The sequence below is a fragment of the Fukomys damarensis genome, unplaced genomic scaffold (genome assembly GCF_012274545.1).
Source record: "Fukomys damarensis isolate Sample0158 unplaced genomic scaffold, DMR_v1.0_HiC HiC_scaffold_33, whole genome shotgun sequence".
Taxonomy (NCBI): Eukaryota; Metazoa; Chordata; class Mammalia; order Rodentia; family Bathyergidae; genus Fukomys; species Fukomys damarensis.
The window spans coordinates 10,425,801-10,447,399 of NW_022900945.1; the positions used below are offsets into that span (position 1 = coordinate 10,425,801).

At 37.6% G+C, this 21,599-nt stretch overlaps 1 protein-coding gene and 1 pseudogene across 16 annotated transcripts in view; one reads left to right on the forward strand and one right to left on the reverse strand.

Annotated features, from left to right (window-relative positions):
* Positions 1-21,599, reverse strand: part of Slc44a5 (solute carrier family 44 member 5) — a 405,160-nt gene that overhangs the window by 196,757 nt on the left and 186,804 nt on the right. The gene's annotated exons all lie outside the window — the stretch shown is intronic.
* Positions 16,042-17,486, forward strand: LOC104848967 (annotated as a pseudogene).

Consider the following 21,599-nt stretch of genomic DNA (forward strand, 5'->3'; position numbering starts at 1 on the left):
TCTTAAACAAATCAATCTAAATTAGGGGTACAGCCATGCCATGAAATTCAAAACATGCCAAGATAGAAAAACACCTCCTGGAACAAACGTTCTTAGGATTGGACTACTTCTGTTTCTATAGACTTATAAAATAATTGCAACAGTAATATTTTACATCTCTGATATACCCACAAAGTCAGAATTTCTCTAACAAATGTGCATTTATTAATCAAGGTTCAAGGAAGTCACATTTTCTACAAATAGAAAGGACACAGCAACATGGTCTACTGATTAACGGCATGGACTCTACAGTGTTGCACTCTAGTGGGACCTTAGATAAGTTACTTAAATCCCTTGTGCCTCGGTTTTCTTATCTTTAAAATGGGAAGAATAAAGATTTTCAGGATAAAATTAGGTCTGATACACATACAGTAATTAAAGTAGTGCCTAGCCCTTAGTAAAAACCACTGAGATGTCTGCTTTATTGTAGTCTGTAATCATGTCTACACAGGAAAGCTATTAGAATACATGACAGTCATGTGTGATCTGTTGGTCAAACAAAATTCTCTTTCCTTCTAGCATGTGGTGTCCTTGGCTCCCATGTTTCTCTCTCTGGCCAATGAACCAGTCACATAAATTAAGAGTATTAAACAGGAAGTGTGAGTCTAGAGATTTCTCTTGTATCTGGCAAGGTAACAAGGAATTTTTGATATGGTGGATGCTGGGGAACCAGCAGTAAGAAACTAGCAGGGTCCCTCTGCTGCCCTGTAATGGATATTTTACATGAGCAAGAAATAAATCTTTCTGTTTTAAGCCTCTGATATTTTGGAGAGTGTTTGTTATCACAGCATAACCTAGTCTATCTTGACTAATGCAGAAAGTAAAGCAGTTGTCTAGATTTCTAAATTAAGTATCATTTTTTCTTCAGGTGAATGATATCCTCAGGAATTCCTAGAGTGGATAATACCAGTAAAGGTTAATGGTGTCCACAAATGTCTACTTTGTGCCAATCTTTCCTTTGACATCTGAAATTTAATCATGCATATTCTGAGGGAATCACACTACAAAGGGTTTCATTAAACATGGCATAAACTCTGGGAGAAGTTACACATTAATGTTTCCCCCATTCAAGGGAATACGCTTACCCAATCCCTGTCCAAGAAGAATCAAAACAACCTGTGTTATGTTGGGAGATAAACCTGGAAAAGCTGCATTTATGAAAGAAACCATGGAGGCTGTTCAATTATGGAAATAGCTATCTGATCTGTAGTATTTGTTCTGACTTTATATTAAGATTTCGAGAGCTTCAGAGAGTTCTGTAATTATGGCCTCTGGGAGCTGATCAGGGGAGATTGGTGAATTATTGCAAAGCTCATGTCTTTATCAGGCTTTCACCATTATACCCTGCTGCTTACTCTGAAAGTTTTGATGCAAGGGTCCAAGAACAGTCAAAAAGAAAGAGGTGGAAAGTGAATGCCTTCCAGAGGTCCAATCTTGTTTTCCATCATCTAGTTACATCAGAGAATCCTGCATCCTTTCCTTTGAGTGGGGTGAAATTTATTTTTTTCTATTTACCATTAGAAGGGTCCTAACTAAATTATGAGCTTGACTCCTAGCTCTACCACTTATGAGCTGTTTGAATTTGGCATTTTATTGAACAACTTTGTGTTTCAGGTTTCTTCTTTGTAAAATTATGACAGTAGGGATTATTGTGAGAATTACATACATCCAGCACGTAGGCATGCACTCAAAACCTATAGCACTATGATTATTTTCAGAACTTCATTTTCAACTGTAGTGAGGATTTCCTGACAAAGCACTCCAAAAGCATTGGCTGGTATATCTCTGAAAATACACGAAGATCAGTCATATTTCCAAGAGGGGAAAAGAAAAAAATCCATGCTTTTTACAATTTTGCTTGAAATACCAACATAGGAGTTGATCACCTGAAATCTAGCAGTTATTTGATTTTAGATCTGCCATTTAACCTTATAATCTTCTCTGAAAGTTGAAGACTGCACTTGATCTGGGCTCAGATCAGAGGAGTAAATTATCATGTTTTAAAGAGTCTAGGAAACTTGGATTATTTTTGGCTCCTTATAAGCCCTATTAATGCCTACTTAAATAGCCACTACTTCTGATCTGTTCTGTACACTCCACAGATGTCCTAATTCCTATGTGTCCATGATTTTCTATCATGAGAAGCAATGAAATGCATGTTTTTCCAATTCATTTTTTTTGTTTTTTTAATTCTAAAACCATATTACACTTATGTCTACTTCCTCACTGTCCTGCCTTCCTTGTACTTTTCAAATACAGTTGACCCATACATTCTCTATTCTTCAGATCCTACATAAGGGCAAGATATGGCTGTACTTAAAGGAAAGTTCTGGAAACATAGTGACTCCAAGTAGAAACAAGAAAATTAAAAGTTATCAGTTTTTCTTGTGGGCAATCGCACTGCCTGTACTCTTCCTATGTGTGCATCTATTATCCTTGTTAGTAAATCAAGGACAGAGACCACATGATATTAATCTGTGTATCTCAAAATTTAGCACAGTGCTTGATACAGTTGGGGCTCCAAAAATGTTTGCTAACCCAAATTAAGCTTTGGAGTGCAAAATGTGACCTGATCAGATGTCCTTGCTGTGCAAGTTGCTAATTCGTGTGACTTTGGAAGCTAAATTAGCTTCATCCAAGAGGGTACTATTTAGCATAATCAACTAAATCTGACAGGCATTCCCATTGCAAGCGCCAATTTAGAAAGATTTATTTAGGAAAAACTAAATGACAGCTGCCATAGGGCAGGTACACCACCTGCGCAACTGTCCTATCCCAGTATCTGGTTTTACTTTGGCCCGGAGTCCCAAGTGTATGGAAGAGCAGAGTCGTGGAGAATCTGAGAGATTATTTACCCAACACTTAATTTTAAGTATAACAAACTGAGCCACAGGGCAATAAATAACCGGCATCAGACAGGACATTACTATGTGCAAGTAAGATTTTAATTTTCTGGTCTTCCCACAATACCAAATAGTTCAATGGATTATATTAAATATATGTTCACAAAACATTATTTTACATCCAGTAAAAGCAGTAGTCCAACCCTTATAATCCTCTCTACAGTTTTTAAAGAGGATGCATACCTAGGCCCCATTCTTGGGTATTTTGATTAAGGAACTAGATTTTGGTGACAGTTGGATTCACTGCCAAGCTCATCAATAACCACGAATAATATTTTAAAATAACCACTTCTTAGTCAGGTATAGAGGTACACCTGTAGTCCCAGCTACTTGGGTAGGTGAGTCAGGAGAATTGCCTGATCCTATTAGCTTGAGACCAGGCTGGTCAACATGAGATTTCACCTCCAAAACAACAACAATAAAACCCCTTCTTGAAACAACACTCAAATTTTTTTATAGGATGTTCTAGGAAAACAGAAATCCTCATCAACCAAAACCTTCTTTAGTGCTTAATTTCACCACGCATTTATACTGAAAAAACACATACCATGTTCTAAATTATTTGCTTTACACTATAGTGGGTGGACTTGTTTGAGGAGTACATTCTAACAAGCCAAGGAACAGGCTCCAGAGTCCATAGATCTGGACCTTGAATGCCATGAACAAGCTTCATTTTAAATGTTGCCCAAAAGAAAATGATCTTCCTTGGGTAAAGGATCTGTGTCTTTTAGCAAATTTCAAATCCGTGTGTGTATTAGACCCCCAGAACTTATAAAAGTCCAAATTTATACCTACATTTCATTTCTCCCACCCTTCAACCTTTGGGAACAACCTTTCTACTCTGTAGAGGATGGGTAGTACATATACATTTCAATTCCTTTCTTTCCCCCTCTCCCTCTACCCCTTTTATTTTTCCGTTATTAGATTCACTTATCTTATAAAACCTTATATAAAGTTAATTATCATATATACATTTTGAAAACCAGGCTAACAAGCCAAAGAACAGTAGACCCTAAATATTCTCCTCACATACGATAACTAAATGAGGAAGTGAATATGTTAATTAGCTTGATCATGATAATCATTTCACAATGTGTACATACATAAAATTCAAACTGTACAACTTGAATATGTATAAAATTTTTGTCAATTTTACCTTAATAAAGCTGAAAAGTTAAGGGTAAAAAAAAGAGTGCATCAACATCTTGCTGATCCATTCAAAGAATATTTATGTATATCTACTGTGCCAGGCACTAATGGTATAACTGAAAATAGACAAAGTCATAGTTTCTGTCTCACCAGGCTCTCTGATATAAGCGAATCTACAGGAATTGTCAAATGACCCATTTGGGCAAAATCATTTCTATGGTCTGTATGTTTTCACCATAATTCTTGTGTTAGAAACTTAATCCCCAACAGTGTTGAGAGGTAGGGATTTTGGTGAGGTGTTCATATCACAAGATATCTGCTCTTGTGAATGGATAAATATTCTTACAAAAGGCCTTGATGGAGGAAGTTCGTCTCTCTTCACCCCTAACATCCATTTTGCCACATGAGGATAGAGCATTTTCCCCCTCCAGGGGATGCAGCAACAAGGCACCATCTTGGAAGCTATATTAGCTTTCCCTCTGCTGGAACAAAATATTTGACACCTGTAACTCGCAAGGGAAGTTTGCTTCAGCTCATGGTTTCATAGTCCAAGGTCAGCAGGCTCTAAGGCAAAACCATCTTGGTGGAAGGGCATCACGGAGGAAAGTTCCTCAACTCATAGACTCCAGCAAGCACCAAGCAGGAGAAGCACTGGAAGTGACAGGGCCAGAGACCAGATGTAGTCCCAAGGTCTATGCCCTCAATCCACCCAGGCACACCCAGATGTGAGCTTTACCGATCCCCTAGGTGTCTCTTGAGCCAATCAGTAAGTTTACAATCAAAATCAATCATCACAGCAGCAGATATTGCATTCTCATCTGATACCAAACCTGATGGCACCTTGGCTGTGAACTCTCAGGCTCCGGAAATATGAGAAAAACATATTATTCTTCATAAATTACTCATCCTGTGGTATTTTAATGTAGCAGCACAAAGAGACTAAGGCAATCACGGGCAAAGAATTTTGCTGAAGCTCAAACATGATATTGGAGAGAAAGGCATGGGTTTCCCCACTGGACACTACGAGTGTCTGGGATTTGTGAGAGAGGACTCTTCAGAAAAGTCTGTCTCTGCTGTCCCTACAAAACCTAGACTTTATTTAGTGGGTCAGGTTCTTAAATTTTGTTATGAAATCTTGAACTTGTTAAAAATGCAAACTTGTAGAACTTGTAGAGAATCTGACTTAATAGGTTGAATGGAGCTCCTTGGATTTCCCTTTGAAAGAAGCACATCAGGAAATCTCACATAGGTGGTGAGAAACTCCTGCAGTTGAAGCAGGGACAACTCAAGGGTAACTGCATGTCTCAGAAAGATCCATTGCATGGAGTTCAAATCTTTAGTCTCCAGTCAGATTCAGCTTCCTCCCAATTATTCTCCTCCACCTTTCCTGTAACTTCGAGCTCACATTTCCATTCACATACCCGAAATTCTTAATGCATTTATCACAAAGAGATTCTATAATATTTATCAGTGATTAAAGAGTGGCTATTTGTCTTCACTGTATGGTTAGATGAAGAGAGATTAGAACACAAGGGGAGAATTCCATGGGAAAGATCCCAACCTTTTTCAATGACTTGAAAATTTCCTCCAGTCAAAAACAGTCAATCCTTCCACCGTTGGTAAACACCAGCTAAAAAATTACTGCTGTTAAATATTTTCCATGCCTCAACATACTATCAAGACAGAAATAAAGCAAATACTAACAAGAGTCAATAAAACTATTAGAAATTCTGGTCACTTCTATAAAATCTCAGTGAAATTTTCCCCTTCAGGCTATCATGATTCTATGTAGACCAATGAACTGTGTTTCTAGCCATTAGAAAATCAGTAGCTTACTGTGGCATAATGTGTTGTGGTATTGATTTGGTTACAATATTGTAAAAGAATGTGAGGTCCCAAACTATTATTTCGATATTGTTTAAAAATTAATTAGAACTTTTCAGAATTGTTCTAGAAAGTCAAGGTTTAATTAGCTTATTTATTTAGTAGACCCTCAATGTGACCCTCTTTGCGGAAAGCTTGTGGATATTTCAGCATTTAATAGTCTAGCAGAGTGGAGGAGGAGCGGGTTTTTGTTTTTTATGGGAGAGCTAAAAAACACTCATTGTCCTTTTATCACTTTAATAGTTCTTTGTGTTGCAGGTAAAGCATTATTAATTCATGTCCAATGAGAAATGTACAAGATTTTTGACGACGTGGCAAAAACTAAGGAATAAAAACCACCATCTGAAGAGAAGGGGAGGAACAGATCAATCCCTTAGATGAAAACACGCAATTCAAGTAAATGTTCAAAACTGCAGCTTGTTTATTTCCTAATATAAAGGAATGTCTGTTTCAGATTTCATCCCTCTGTGTGCAAGGGGAATTGTTTCACAACATAGAATTTTTATAGTATCTTCATTTTACTCCTCCCTGTGTGCAGACAGTTCCCACTTAGGATATGTGAATGTCAAGCCAGTCCACGTCAATAATGAAAATAAGATGCCCTCTCCACCCCTCCTCCTTCATTTCTGTGAGCAATTTTCATTAAATCAAGGTTAAGTTTTCTTGTCAACTCTGATCTCTGTGAACTCAATTGCTCTAAACCCTCCATGAAATGCTGCTTTATGAAACTCCTAAAAATGAATCTTTACTAAACAACACCTTCACAGTTAAAGCAGTTTTGCTACAAATTAAACCAAAGTGAGACCATTATTCACAATAAATCTGGCTTCTTCTACCCTATATTGAGACTGTCTCAACTGGGCCCCGAAAATACTTTCTAGTACTCACTGAGGAAGAGTCACTTCCTCAGCACAAACTAAACAAACAGAAGCTCCTCTGGCTTAGGCTCCTCTGCAAGGCTAACAGGTGCTCCACAGGTTCAAGAGTGAACCCACCGTTCCTAACACACTTAAAAATGTTTAAATTTTTAGTTATTATGTCAGTCCTTATTCAGAGGCTGACATTGCCATTACTTCACATGATCAACACCAACTGACTCCAAAAGGAGTTGTTTCCAAAGAATGGCCATGACGATCCAGGAAGCATTGCTTGAGAGGCATTTTTAATGTGTGGTATGACTGAAAGTTACGCTCAGCTTCATTTTATGATACTGTCTTCAATGACTAAGTAGGATCTTAACACTGTAGTCCCAAAATGTCTTTCAAATGGTGTCTAGAGAGGGCTCCTTTACTTGAAAAAAATGTGAGGATCTACTCCAAAGAAGAATACTACTCTTCCATTTCACCCACAATAAAAGGCATAAAGTAGTTACTGTGAATTAAAACTGAGAGTCAGGACATGTGGCCTCAGACCAACCCCACCTGTTCTCCCCCCACATCAATACTTCCAGGCCAAGGTCAACCCTCCCCACCTCTTCTTAGGACGTCATCCCTCTGACACGTCAGAAACATGACTCTACTGCTGCATTTTCATTTCTCATCCCAGGCTCTTCCTCTGTCCCATTCTTTTCCTTCTGCTAGAGGCTTATCCCTTCCCATCAAAAAATAATCTTTCTTTGACCCTGATTTCCCCTTTATATAACTATTCCATCTCTCTCCCCTTACTTCTCAAATGAGAAGGCAAATGCTCAATAAATATTTATGGATTAAATGGGTGAAAAATCTATTTCCCTATTGCCCCATCCACATGTTCTGATTCCACTGCAGTCTAATGAAACTGCTCAGCCCACTCCTCCATCAAAGCTGGTCCCCAGAGGTAGCCGGTAATTTTCTAATTTAAAAAATCCATGAGTTATCCTTACCCTTCATTCTGGTTGACCTCCATACAGCATTTGACATTGCTAACCAGCTCTCATTATTAATATTCTTTCTTAAGTTTTCTTATACTATCTTAAGTCTCCTCTTACATAACAGTTTCTCTCGCAATTCATAATGGTATATGTTTCTAGTACTGTCCCTTTCTTTTACCTTATACTATTCCAGTGGGGGATCTTAACACAATCATGTTGATACCTCGAGCTCCAAAACAGAATTCAGCCTCATTTCTCTACCATCCCTTAAACAGCAACAGCACCTTCTCAACTGCATGGTTAGAAACTACCATCTTCCTTGCCAAAGTCTCCACTCACTCAGCTTCTAGTCCTGTTGATACTTTTCTGGCGTGTCTCTTGACTCTACCCAATGCTTTTAAATTTTCCCTGCAATTGCCCTAGTTAATTTTTATTATCTCTCAGTGAAACTGCTATCAAAGCCTATCAACTGACCTTTCTGCCTCATTCATTTTGTCTTAGTAACAGAACTCAATTCTCTGACAGCAGAAATATCTTAGTCATTGTGCAGCCCCTGCACAAGCGCTCACAGTACTTATTTGCAGAAATTAACTCCCACTGCCAGTAGTTATCTTCCTAAAACACAAATCTGAGTCTATAAATTCATTGCTACAAAAATCTCCCTCAGCTCTTGCTATATAGCATAAAGAAAAAACTCCTTGTATGATATTCGGAGTTTTCTGAGACCTGATCCTAATCTACTGCGTTGCCTGATCACCCATCTCCCTGACACTCCAGCCACATATGCTATTTTTCTACTTATTTCTAGAATACATTCTGTATTGCCTATATCTGTTATTTACAATACCTACTTTCTATCTCTACCTATTGAAATCCTACTCAACTTTTAAAGTCAAATCAAAATTGCTGTTCAATAAAATTTATTTTCAATAACTCTTCCTGTAAGGAGTAACTGTTTTCCATTCTCTGTACCCCAGCATCTTGTGCTTATATGTAAAAAATACCCATATACTATACCCTGCATTACAGTTCGGTGTGGACTCATGTATTTCCTCCAATAGCTGGAAGCCAGCTCCTTAAAGTTTATACTCAAAACAGTGCCTTTTACTAGAAATCATTCAATAGAAGAATTACTGAAGTGACTCAGTAACTCTCTTCTTTCATTTCATTTTACAAAAGTCCAATAGTTTTACTACTACCCACTCTGTCACTGTCAATGTTTGGTCCAAAACACTCAAATTTATTCTGCTCACCCATGCTAGCCCTCCAATCCCATAAAGCACTGTCAGGACACGGAATTGGAGTTTTAGTTAACTGAAATATATTTGTTAATTGGCTGAAATATTTAATGCATACTAACTGAAATACATATGCAAAATAAATTACATATGTGTAGTTTTATCATGAAAATAAACGATCTTGTCAATAAATCCTATCTTTGAAATATCAGTCTTTCACATCAGCTTCCTTGGAAAGAAAAGACGCCTACTTTTCTAAGGTTGTCAAAGCCACCACTATGGTTCCTTGATTCCGGCTTCTAATACACTCAAAGGATAGCACAGAGACTGCTGTGTGGAACAGCCTCACTTCTGCCTACACACACACACACACACACACACACACACACACACACACACACACAGTTTACTTCGGTAACCAGAATACCTACATTCCCACCTGCAGAGGGCTCATGCCTAAGGGAGACAGCCTATAGCTAGAGATGATTTATCTGCATTTTCAAGACATTCTACAGCGGTGGCCCTTCACATTCTCCATCTGGATGGGGGAACCGCAGCAGCAGAGAAAAAGAGACTTACTTCATTTCTCTATGTTGAGTAAAGGTGGCTCATTTACCCACTCTGGAGTAAACTTATAATTTCCTTTCACTGGTTTATGAGAACTCATGTCTCAACCCAAGATTGGAATAATAGGATTCTGTACTGCTCACCTAATAAAATAATTAACAATATAAGTCAACATTCTTTCTAAGAGATCTTTACAACATAAAATTTTGAATTTTCTTTCCACCTGTCCCACGACCACGATCATTACACACACATGGTCACAGAATGACCTGATCTGGGCTGAAAGTCAAAGAATTTCACCTTTTAAATTCAAGAAGATTAAGAATGAGAAATTATGATGACAAATAAGAGTTGCCATTTAAAACCGCATATACTAGAGCATGCTTTATGTTACCTACCATTTGTCTTTTACAAGAAGGAAAAAGGTTTCCTACACTGTTTTTTACCCTACAACATAACTTTAAAGGAGTTCAAAAATATTAATGGAGACACTAAAATTTATAAAATTATATTTGAACATAATACTGAGTTTTAATAATTTTATGCTATGTTCTGACTATAAAATACTTATCATTATAAAATAGTACATTGTTTTTTAATATGTAAATTTAACCACCTTTACCATGTTAAAATTTCACAATTTTTTTTTCAAGGAAGTAGTAGTTAATATCAAAAATTAACATGAACAAATAAGACTTCCTTCTGACTTACACACAAGCTATTTTAGGCTTTAACTTCTATACACATCACTATTGTAAAATTATTTTTCTTTTTTCTGAAATCAAAATCAGGCCTTTGCACTTGCAAGGCAGGCAATGGAACCACTGAGCTAAATCCCCGGCCCTAAAATTCTTTTTCTATTAGTGATTACTGAATGTTTTATTCCTCACAAAAGGACCTTAATCATCCTACTTTTTATCCTACCCAGCTCAAATAATTCACACAGATGCAGCATACTCTAGAAGTTTGGGGTTTTTTTAATAGTGAACATTTTAACTTGATATTGGTTTGTAAGAAAAAGGATCATTGCTTCTTTTGACTCCGTATTATAAAATAGAGCTGGATCTGTGAGAAAGACTAACTCAACTAAAATACTTGTCCATCAGAACTTTCCGGGACACACACAAGACCATTACTTGGAACTGAGATGACCCACTTAAAAAAAGAGTCAAATTTAACAGTTGATCTTCCTTCCAATTTATTTATGAATGGAAAAGCAATGCAGCCATTTTAGACAAATTTGGAAGTAGTACAGGGGTTAAATACATGAAGTTTCACGCATTTTTTATAATGAGCCAGTGTCACAATCTAACCTCAATATCCGCCACAATTCTGGCTTGAAGGGTTTACAAAGCAAACAACTTCATCCCAAGTTCCCTTATCTGTACTTAGTCTTTAATATTATTTACAGAAAGAGCTTGTCTTGGGGGCAACTGCAGAATTTCAGCAAGGGCAGCCTCACTCGTTACTGATGAAGTAACGGGGTCCAAAGTGCAGCCGGGCCCGGAAGGAGAACAGTGATAAAGCACAAAAATCCAGAATCACGAGCACCACCTCTAATGTTCGCAAGCTTCTGAGAATGTACCAGAAACAGTGAGGAAGCAGTCTGCCACCCTTTCGCTTGTGAGGTAGAGACTGTCAAAAGACTGATGTCTCTGTCGAGAGACTGTGTTAGCTAGGAGGAGAAATACAGTGTGCATGAGTATGGTGGGTTTCCAAGGACGCACATGTCTTTCACCTTATTGCTAGTATTACATTTACTCTTTGAGATTCTTGAACTCCATGTGGCAGTAGTAATTTCTGACCAAAATTAGTTCTCAGAGTGGGCCACCATCGAAGACCTCCTTAGCCAACTTCTTATTCACTCTAATATTTTTTTAAAACAGATGTCAGAAAATCAAGCAATTCAAATCCCAGCTATTTCACAGGTTTTGTTAAAGTTGTTATTTGCAAGGAGGAGAGAAATCATGCTAAAAGAAGACTATAATGATCACTGGATTCAGCAATCTAGAAGTTACTGATGGCTTGACGTGTGCATCTTCCTGAAATGAATGGCAAAGAAGAAAGCCTGACTGGATTGGCCTGAAGACAGAGTACTGGCATCCTCGGTGGGGTAGACTAGATTTTCTGAAAGAGCCCTTCTGCTACAAACCAAGTAGATCACGAATAAACATACTGCATAAAAGAGCTACTGGGTTTGAAAGTACGAAAGAAAACATCCAAGTATCTCTACCATAGCTACCAAGAAAGAAAAAGACAAGAGTGGAACCTAAGCAGGCAGCACTGTGTAGTTGGAAATGAGAAGAGGCAACAGACAATGTGGAAAGCAAACAAACACTGATATCCTCACTATTTACTGAGACTAAGCCTTGGGCCAGTTGCAAGGCCAGGGAGCTGAACCTCAGACCCTCAAATTAATCCAAATACTTCAGTGAGACTAATGAGCTCTCACATACATAGGACCCCAGGCTCTGAGCAAAAGCAAATGCCAATGTTTTTTATGGAAAAACATCTCCAATACAGTCTCACAGCACTCCCACAGATTAAAGACAAAAAATATATAAATTTACACTTTTAAAAAAATCACCAAGCACACCATGTGCAAGATCCAAAACAATAAACAATAGATTCAGAGCTCTTCAAAGTCTGTGTATTCAAGTTAATAGCTAAAAACAGGAAAAAAGCCTGTCTACAAAAAAAACTAAGGAAATAATACCTGGTCGTTGATATTCTATTATAGCAGCACAAAATGGCCTAAGACCAGTGAATTTGAAAAATAACCCAAAAAAACTGTGATAAATGAAAAACATTATTGTTGATATTAAAAACTTACTGGAAGGGTAACTGTTACATAACAAGTGAAGATAGAATCAGTGGCTGGAAGACAGGTATGAATGGATTATTCATAATACAGTACAGAAAACTAAAATATGTAATACGAAAGAGATTCAAATAAATGAAGTATGGAATGAAAAGATCTAACAGTCCTCTATTTAACGTCCAAAAGGAGAGAACAAGTGAGTGTAGGAAAATTAATATTGGCAGGAAATATCCTAAAGTTGATTTTAAAATGAATTCACAGACACTGGAGACACAAGCCCTGCCAAGCAGGAGAATTTAAAAAGGATAAATACCTACCCCAAGATACATGCAGTAAAAACTGAAGAAGTACTAATAAGAAGACAATCTTAAGTGAGTCAGAAAGAAAAGTGCTATTAGCCAAATTTTGGCAGCAAGCTTCTAAACAGAAAAATGGAATCCAAGCGAAGAGGGAAACATAAGAAAACACTGAAAAAAATATGATTTACATAGAATTGTGTGCTTTTTCATTTACTTAGAAGACACCATGTGTCCGGAACAAAAAAAAATCATCATCTTTATAGAATTTACCCTGTAGTGACAGGGACAGAAAATAATTTAATCAAATATACCTGATGCTGTGGAGAAAAAGCAGTAAAGGAGATGGTAGTACCCATAAAAGGAAGAGCTTGCAAGTTTTAATATTGTGGTAGTTGGAGAAGGTCTCACTGAATAAGTAATATTCCTAAAGGAAGTTAGAGAGGAATCTAAATGGACAGATGGCTAAAAAGAAAGCATAAGAGGGAAAGACAGCAAGTTGAAGGCCATATGGGAGCTCTAGGGCAAGGTTGAAAATGGCAAGGACGCCAGGGTGGTTAAAGGAGTGGGAATGATAGGGAAAGCAACAGGAGGGTGAGAAAAGGAGAGCGGGGAGGAAGGAACATGTTCTTTCCTGGGACTTCCCAGGGCTGTTACTCTAAGTGAAACAAAGCTATCACACAGCTCACAGTCTGATTTCCAATTGTAAAGAATGACTTCAAGGGGAAGAGTTCATAAGAGGGAAATAGGAGCAGCCTGGGAACCAGATGAAAGCAACTACAAAATGCAGTTTTTATGGTGAGCATGGTGCTGTGTGCATGGCAGTAACGGTGCCAATGGTCAGAAGTAGTCATATCTGAAGTAGAGCCAGGGAATTTGGTGGGTCTGTGAAGTGGTTCATAAAAGAGAGAGCTTCTGGATGGATCGCTGGAAATATGCAATCGACTATCACTATGAAGAAGAAGGCTCTTCAGAAAAGAGCAGACTTGAAGGGAAGATGAGGAGCTCAGCTTGAACACATGAAGTCTGAAATGGATATTGGTCAGGCGGAAATGCCAGAACAGACCCTGGTGTTCAGAGTTCATTGGACTGGACTGGGGACATCAGACTAGGAGTTAGCAGTCCATGGGCAGAATGGAAAGTCATGAAACTGGGTAGATACCAACATTGAGCCCTGAGACACTCCTACATTAGGGGAGGCATCAGAAAGAGCAAACATGGAGGAGACTCCCTGGAGAATGTCATCTCCTGGAAGCAGGTAATAAAACTGTTTTCAGGAAAACCATCTGTCAATGAAAATGGCAAAACAAAGACTTTTTTGGGTAAATGATGATAAAATTTACCAGTAATAGTTTTACACTATATGAATTTCAGGAAGGTAAGAAATAATTTCTGAAAAAAATGTCAGATTTAAGAAAGAATATAGACAACAATACTGGGAAATTATACTCTAAGTTTCAGCAGTATAAAATAATAATGATGACAGTGTTTCATTTTTGGTGCTCAAAATAAAATTTGAGACAATAACCTTTATGACAAAAGAAAAAGTACTGTGATGGGATCCTCCAGTTATTCAAGGGGAGGATTAGGGTTCTCAATTATTTTACATTAAATGTCTACGGTAACGTTTCAAAGGTGACCAGAAGAATAGAAATAGATAGTGTGTTACTTTCAAACCAGTACAGCAGAGTTCTCCAAGACAAGTGCAAATGATTTGTGCAGGACCATTGTTCACTGAGTAGAACCACCCTCCCTAATCACAGCTGCTCCCTAAACCCTATCTCCACACGTCAGTACCCAGCGCAGTCACTGTGGCAACACCGCACACCACCCCCACCACCAACACTGCACACACATTTCCAATGCTTGCTGGAGAACACTGTCACCCTGACGTGGGAACCACCAAAGCTGCAGGAGAAAACGAATTTAAAAGGTTAGCCACACTAAGATAAAAGTCAAGAGGCAAGGAGGAGGAGAGGGAGAACAAATAGAGCCAAAAAGAAGGAAAAATAAGTCCAAATACACAACTAATCATGATAAATATAACTGAACTGCAATGTACCGGTTAAAATGTTAGCTGGAGGGCTGGTGATTTAGCTCAGTGGTTCCACTGCAAGCACAAGGACCCAAATTCGATCCCTGGTACCGTCAAAGAAACAAGATTAGCTGGAATTTTTAACAAAGCATTATCAAATTACACAATCACATTGCATACAAATGACACAAATTTGTGTCCAAAATTCAGTTTTTTTAAAAAAATATACTAACATTAACCAAAAGAAAGGTGTATTAGTTATATCATTAGATATACAGGTGCATATATTACTAGGTGATACATGTTAGGAAACTTTTATGCTTTTTATTGCAAGGTGAAGCACACAAATCACAAGTAAGATATATATGATTTGAACAACTCAATTAGCAGGTTTGGAGTGCATACACATATTCCTCTGCCTATATCCGAAGAACACACATTTTTTACAATCACTGTTATCATGCAGTCAGTTTCCTTACTGAATGATTATTATGTGCCAAGGAGTATTAGTACACACTGGACAGGTATTAATTAACTGAATTAATTTTCAATATACTGCTATGAGATATATTTATAATTGCAAAGCTGAAATCTGACCCTTTTTAATTTGGCTCTATTCATTGCCCACGTTTTTAATGGGTACGAAATATTTTCTAAAGAAATATTTTCAGAACCTAATCACTGAGAAGCTGCTACACTCAACAACTTTACAACTGCTAAATTAGAAATAAATAAATTTAATGACACTTACCAGAGATGGCTAGGAAGACTACTGAAGAAATCACTGTAATAGGGCTTTGTAGTAGAATAGAGACTGGACTCCACTCCCTAACAAAGCCTCCTCAGGCCCCTCTGACACGTCCTTTCACCTAGACCCTGACCTGCAGCTCAGCCCTTATTGTTTATTCCACATTTAGCAAGAATCTTATTAAGTCATCTTAGTGAGAAACCCATATCAATCAATATCTGATCAAAATTATCATTCCCAAACCTTGATAATTTATTGTTCTTGCCTGCCTTCAGGAAGACTCTTATACGTCAGTTTAGCCAAAATCTCCCTCACTGTGTATTTTCCCCTTAATAATTTTCCATCCACTGACCTCACCCTGATGCTTAGCCAGCTACAAATGAGTGAGTGGCCGGGAAGAGAGAGGTTCACGGGTGCCGAAACCACACCACGCTTTTCACAAAGCTTAGCTACCAGGGCACTGTAAGTGTTAATAACCTCAAATCCAGTTGTTCAGATCTGCACAGTTCCGGATGATCTGGGAAGTAGCCCAGTGGGTAGAATTTTATGTGGTACTCCAGACCATGAACTTTGAGGAACTGAACTTTTTCAAAGGCTGTTGAAAGATTTAACCAATTCTCTTATCAAGAGAAAGTAGACACACTAATAAAACTCATCCTGGATAGGTGCCAGCCATGCTACTAGGAATCAAGACCAACTCTACGCCTGGGAAGGTAAAGAACTTTTCCAGATTTCTTTGAACAAAGTGCAATTCTAGCTAGTGAGCAAGGACCAAAGTTTAAAGCTGCCTATCTCAAGGGGATGCGTGATGCTGGCTTGCCCTTCCTTAAAGACACTTTTCCAGGTTCAGGCATAGCACACCCTGAAGCTATAGCGGCGTTTAGCTGAAAAATACTATGGCAACAAATACATCATTCAGTGGTGACCAGCGGCAGAACAATGGAAGCTACAAAGGAGTCCTTCACAAAGCAGAAGTACTTCAGTTTCCTTATTTTTTTAAGAGAATGTAATCTTTTTTTCAGCAGGAAATACTGCCTACTGTGAGTTTTAATGGGAAAATTATTTTGCAAGAGAAGAACAAAGTTTCTAAGGCTCTGGTTGGAAATGGTGATCTTTATCCGGCTCTTGTAGCTCAGTACACAGTGGACGATGTGGAACAAAGAGGCATTTGGTGCACTCATGACTACTGTGTGGTAAAAGTGCAGGCCTATCATCCATTGGATTTTTCATTCAGAAAGAAGTAGACTGTGGGGCAAAGGTGACAGAAAAGACGAATCCTACAGAAACAGTGGCTTTGCCACGTGCATGGAGTGTACCAGGTAGTAGAATAGGGTGAGATTTCCCTGGCAGCAGCCAGAAATGAACTTCAGATGGATCGCTTTTTCAATATGGGGAACACTGCTAAGCATTTTTTCACTGTATCATTTTTGAGAAATCTTATCAATGTTTATGAACCTCAGCTGCAGTACAATGTGGCTCAAAGAAATGTTTTGCTTGTGGATTTCCAGGGGGAGATGATTAAGTCAGACAAGCTGAACAAAATGAAGATGGAAAATTTTGTCTTTGACATCTTCCAGTTTGCAAAACAGTTTGCGTATATGCAGGATTATGGGAAGATGAGCTTTCCCTGATAAAGAATACGGACAGTCAGAATGGGAAGGAGAAGTTCTCCACTGCAAGGCATGCACTGATGTAACTTCATCATTGCTGGGTCCTCACTGTGGGAGGCCACTTCATAGGCGAAGATGGTTCTCACCTTCCAGCAATTCCCCACTTGAAGGATGCCAATGATATACCAACCCAGGGTGAAATCTCTTCTCGCATCTCATGTGCTGGAGAAGGACTAGAAAATCCCATGGTGGAGAAAGACTTCCAGGCACCTTCACTGGTTCATGAGAACAGAGTTCATGAACTGGTGAAAAATGGTATACTAACCATCTATCATCTCCTGCCATAATACAGGAAAGCTTTTATTTTTGATAGCAATTGTGAACATATAGGACCTCTTCCAGAAGACTGAAGCTTGAACATTCACAGGGTTTTATTTCTTTGTTGAGCTCCTACCACTACTACAAATTTCTCAAGATCCAGATGACTGAACATAGAGTTTTATGATTCTCAATTTATTAAAGGTCTTATTTATATGTTTCAGTTATGTAACTGAACAAGAAAACACAAATGAATAATAAGCATGAAAGGGTTATAAAACTACATATATATGAAACTTTAAAAGATAATGAAACAGCTTTATGCCAGTATTTACAAACTTAAACAATATATATATATGCATAGAAAAATTTAACTTATGAAAACTATTCAATAAGAAAAGTAAACTGTAACTACTGAAGCATTTAAATGACTACTCAAAAATCCTATTTTAAAGAAGGATTCACATTATTTTACAGGAAAGTTCTACCAAAATTTTGAGGAATGCATATCAATACCCACACTGTTCCAAAGATAAGCATATAAAATATTCCTACACTGCCGTTCTGAGATCTAGTCTATTAATCTTGATTCCACAAACACACAAATGCAGTTTAAAAAAAAATCTTCAGCCTTTCTCAACTATAAATATAGATACAAAAATTCCATAGTAAGTATTTTTTAAATAACCAATATTAAAAAAGACTGTGACCAAGAGTGGAAAAGTAGTTTAATAATAAAAAAGATGTATAAATATAATTCCCACAGTAAGTAATTAAAGGAGAAAATCATAAGGTGTTCTAATGGATTCTGTGGTCAAACAAAGATTAGTATGCATGTGTAGGAGGCAAGAACCTAGCAAAAACATATTCACATACCTAACCAAAAGTTTCACTACAGAGAGTTGAAATGAAATAAAGTAATTACTTTGCTTCATTCATTCTGCTTCTATGATGGGAGCCAGCACAATATGTTTGTTTGATACAGTAACATCAGAGTATTTGGTGATGGGGGTAAGGAGACAGAGAGAGGTTTACAAGAACTGAGTCCTTGGATAGGAAAGAGGGACACAGATCCCATATATGAGTGATAGGATCCATCCAAAAATAAAGCGGGACAGTTTACTTGTTTTAACAGATGGGAAGTAGAGTAATGCAGATACCTATTGGCTGATGGGAAGGAAGATTATGAAGTTCTCTTCAAAATAAGTCTATTTTCTCAGTGAAATATGAAGCAGAGCCATAAGCTCATAGTGAGACTGGGTTGGGGAGGGAAGAGATAGAGAGAAAACTGAGGAGAAAAACAGTGAGAGTAACTGAACAAGTGCAATAGGACATCCTGTCTCTTGATATACACTGTTTATAAGACTCTCATCTCACTATTCTTATTCTTGACTATGTAATGTTGGAGTTCTCAAGCTTAATCCTTAGATATATTCTTTTCATTTTGTGTATGAGAGATAGAGAGACAGGCAGACAGAGAGACAGAAACAGAGACTACCTAGTCGCATGGCTTGAGACACCATCAACATACTAAGGGCTCAAAAATTGTTATTTGAGTCTTGTACTTCTGCCAGGTGCTTGGTACTGACATCCAACTGCGTATGTGACATCTCCACTTCGATGTCTAAAAGCCAACTAACACAAATTTAGCACACCCAAAACAAACCTTTTGTTTCTTCTGGTTATTCTTCGTCCTGTGCAGTCTTCTACAGCTCAGAAAATGGTGCCAACATTCATCCAGTTGCTCAAGGCCAAAACCTAGTTTTCTCCTTGGATTTATCTCTCTCCTGCATCTCACATTCCATGCAACAGGAACGCCACCTTCAACCTCTCCCCCAAACTGAATCCTTCTCACCACTCACACTGATGCTAACCCACTCTTACCTGCCAACTTCTCTCCTCTGCATTACAGCCGAGTTTTCCCCGACTCTGCCCCAACTCCACACCCACCCCAGACCACGCTCCACGTGCATCAGAGTGTCCTTCCAGAAACACAGCTGATCACAAACTCTTGCGCTCAAACCTCTCACATTCACGACAAACTCCAGGGTCCTTACTCTGGCCCACCTAGCCCAAGTGGTCCCACCTTGGCTGCCTCTCTGATCACATCTGCCCATACCTCTTCCCCTCACGTCACGGCAGCATTCTTATTGTTTCTAGCAGATTTCAAACTAGTACCATCTCGGGATCTCTGCATCAGTGAAAGCTAGTCCAGAAATTTTGATATTACTCACATAACTCCCTTACATTCTCTGCTTACATATCACTTCTTCAAGCTGATATTTGGCCTCAAAGAGCTCTACCCTCTTCCTCTCTTCCTGTCTCTCTATTCTACATTATTTGTCTCGATGACAAGGACCTTACTCTATGTTCTATAATTTTTGTGGATCTTACTCATTTGAAAGAAAGTTCAATGTGGGCAGAAACCATCTTGTTCACCACTGCAAACAGTGGCTATTACCTGGCATAAAATATTGATGGTTGAATGAATTCAAGTGCACTTCAAGTAACTTTGAAAATCACAGCTAAATTTTCTCTAATTGGAAAATGTATCTTTTAAGTAATTTTATTTTCATCAAGTTATTGATTTTTGGATTGTTTTAAACTCTAAAATCTGTGTGTTTTCGGCAAAAGAATAATCATTTCTCAACAGTGACTCTCCAATGTTGGAAATAACACTAAAAGATTTAGAAATCGAGTCCCTCCAGAAATCATTTAGATGAAATTGGCTCTTTCATTAGCATCTTTTGAAAGAGACTGCAGTATCATCTAACTAGATAATGAACCTCAAGTGGAAAGCCTGTGGAAAATGTCCTGGACTAAACAGCAGAACCTTCTAAGTGAGCCCAAATAAGTAAGCCTTATTTAGTATGTGCTTAGAATATAAACCCAGAATAGCTTCTGTTACCCGATAATTGTACTGGTTCATCAGTTAAACAGGAACAGCTGCCTTAATATAGTTCCAATGAATTCTCTATGGATCAGGTTGAACTGTTGAAAAAAGGGGACTATAAGATATTTTTAATATGAAGATCATTACAGGAATTGAGGTCCTTCATTGATCTTTATCTCTTTTAACTTATAGGAAAAGATCATAAAATCCTAAGTGGCTTTAATATAGATTGTGTAAAGTAAGAATATTTTGTAATAATAACCACTTCTTTTAACTACTACTAGGTTCTAATACTTTGATAATAATTATTATCTGCATAAATAGTACAGGAAGCATTTTGATAGAAATATATTTAAGTAATCTTTGAGGTACCAAAGAAAATTAGTTATCTTGTATGTGTGTGGCTGTTACGATTTTAAAAAGAGAATGGATTCTGAACATTGAGTTTGTCTTCTATTCTGAATAAATTAAGTGGAATATTAAGTGTAGAGCATCTAAACCCTTCTTAAAGTTGAAGTGATGATTCCTAAAGACCCTCATAGAGGAAGTAAAAAATAAATTTAAGCTAAGGTAATCTTATTTTCTCTTGACATCTTCTCTCTTCTTGTCCTCATTAAATTTTTTTCTTCCTTTGTTTACTTTTTGTTTAACTAGATTGATAGACTAGCTGAAAGTCACTGAAATACATAATTCTAAGGTTCAGCTTGTCAGTCTTCATTTTACCTTAAGATTTTGATAACTATAAAGCTAGGTGATAGAACAATTAAATACAATTTAATTAGTAAAGCTTATTCTTATAACAGAAACAAATATGTGACCACACAGAGGACACTATCTACTTTTGAAACATTTCTAGCAATTACTCTGGTTGTTATAAAATAAATCATTATATATATCAAAAAAGTACTAAGAAAACTAAATTTAAAAAGAAAAGTATCATAAAAATATATTAAGGAATATTTAACCAAGTATGTAAATGACTAAAAGCTGAAAGACACAGTGAATGTTTCCTATCTCAGTGAAGAACATCACCATCGATCCAGTGCAGTCCATTCTTCCACCACCTGAAATAATTGTGCTAAATTGCTAGAAGAAAGAGATCCAAACATATGGTGGCTCAGTTAAGACAGGAATAAAATCTTATCAGGTATAAAATACAAAAGTGAGTAGAACCAAGACACTGGAGGGCTCAGGTTACCCTGGAATCTAGGTTACTTTTGCTTTTTTTTTTTTTTTTTTTTTTTTTTTC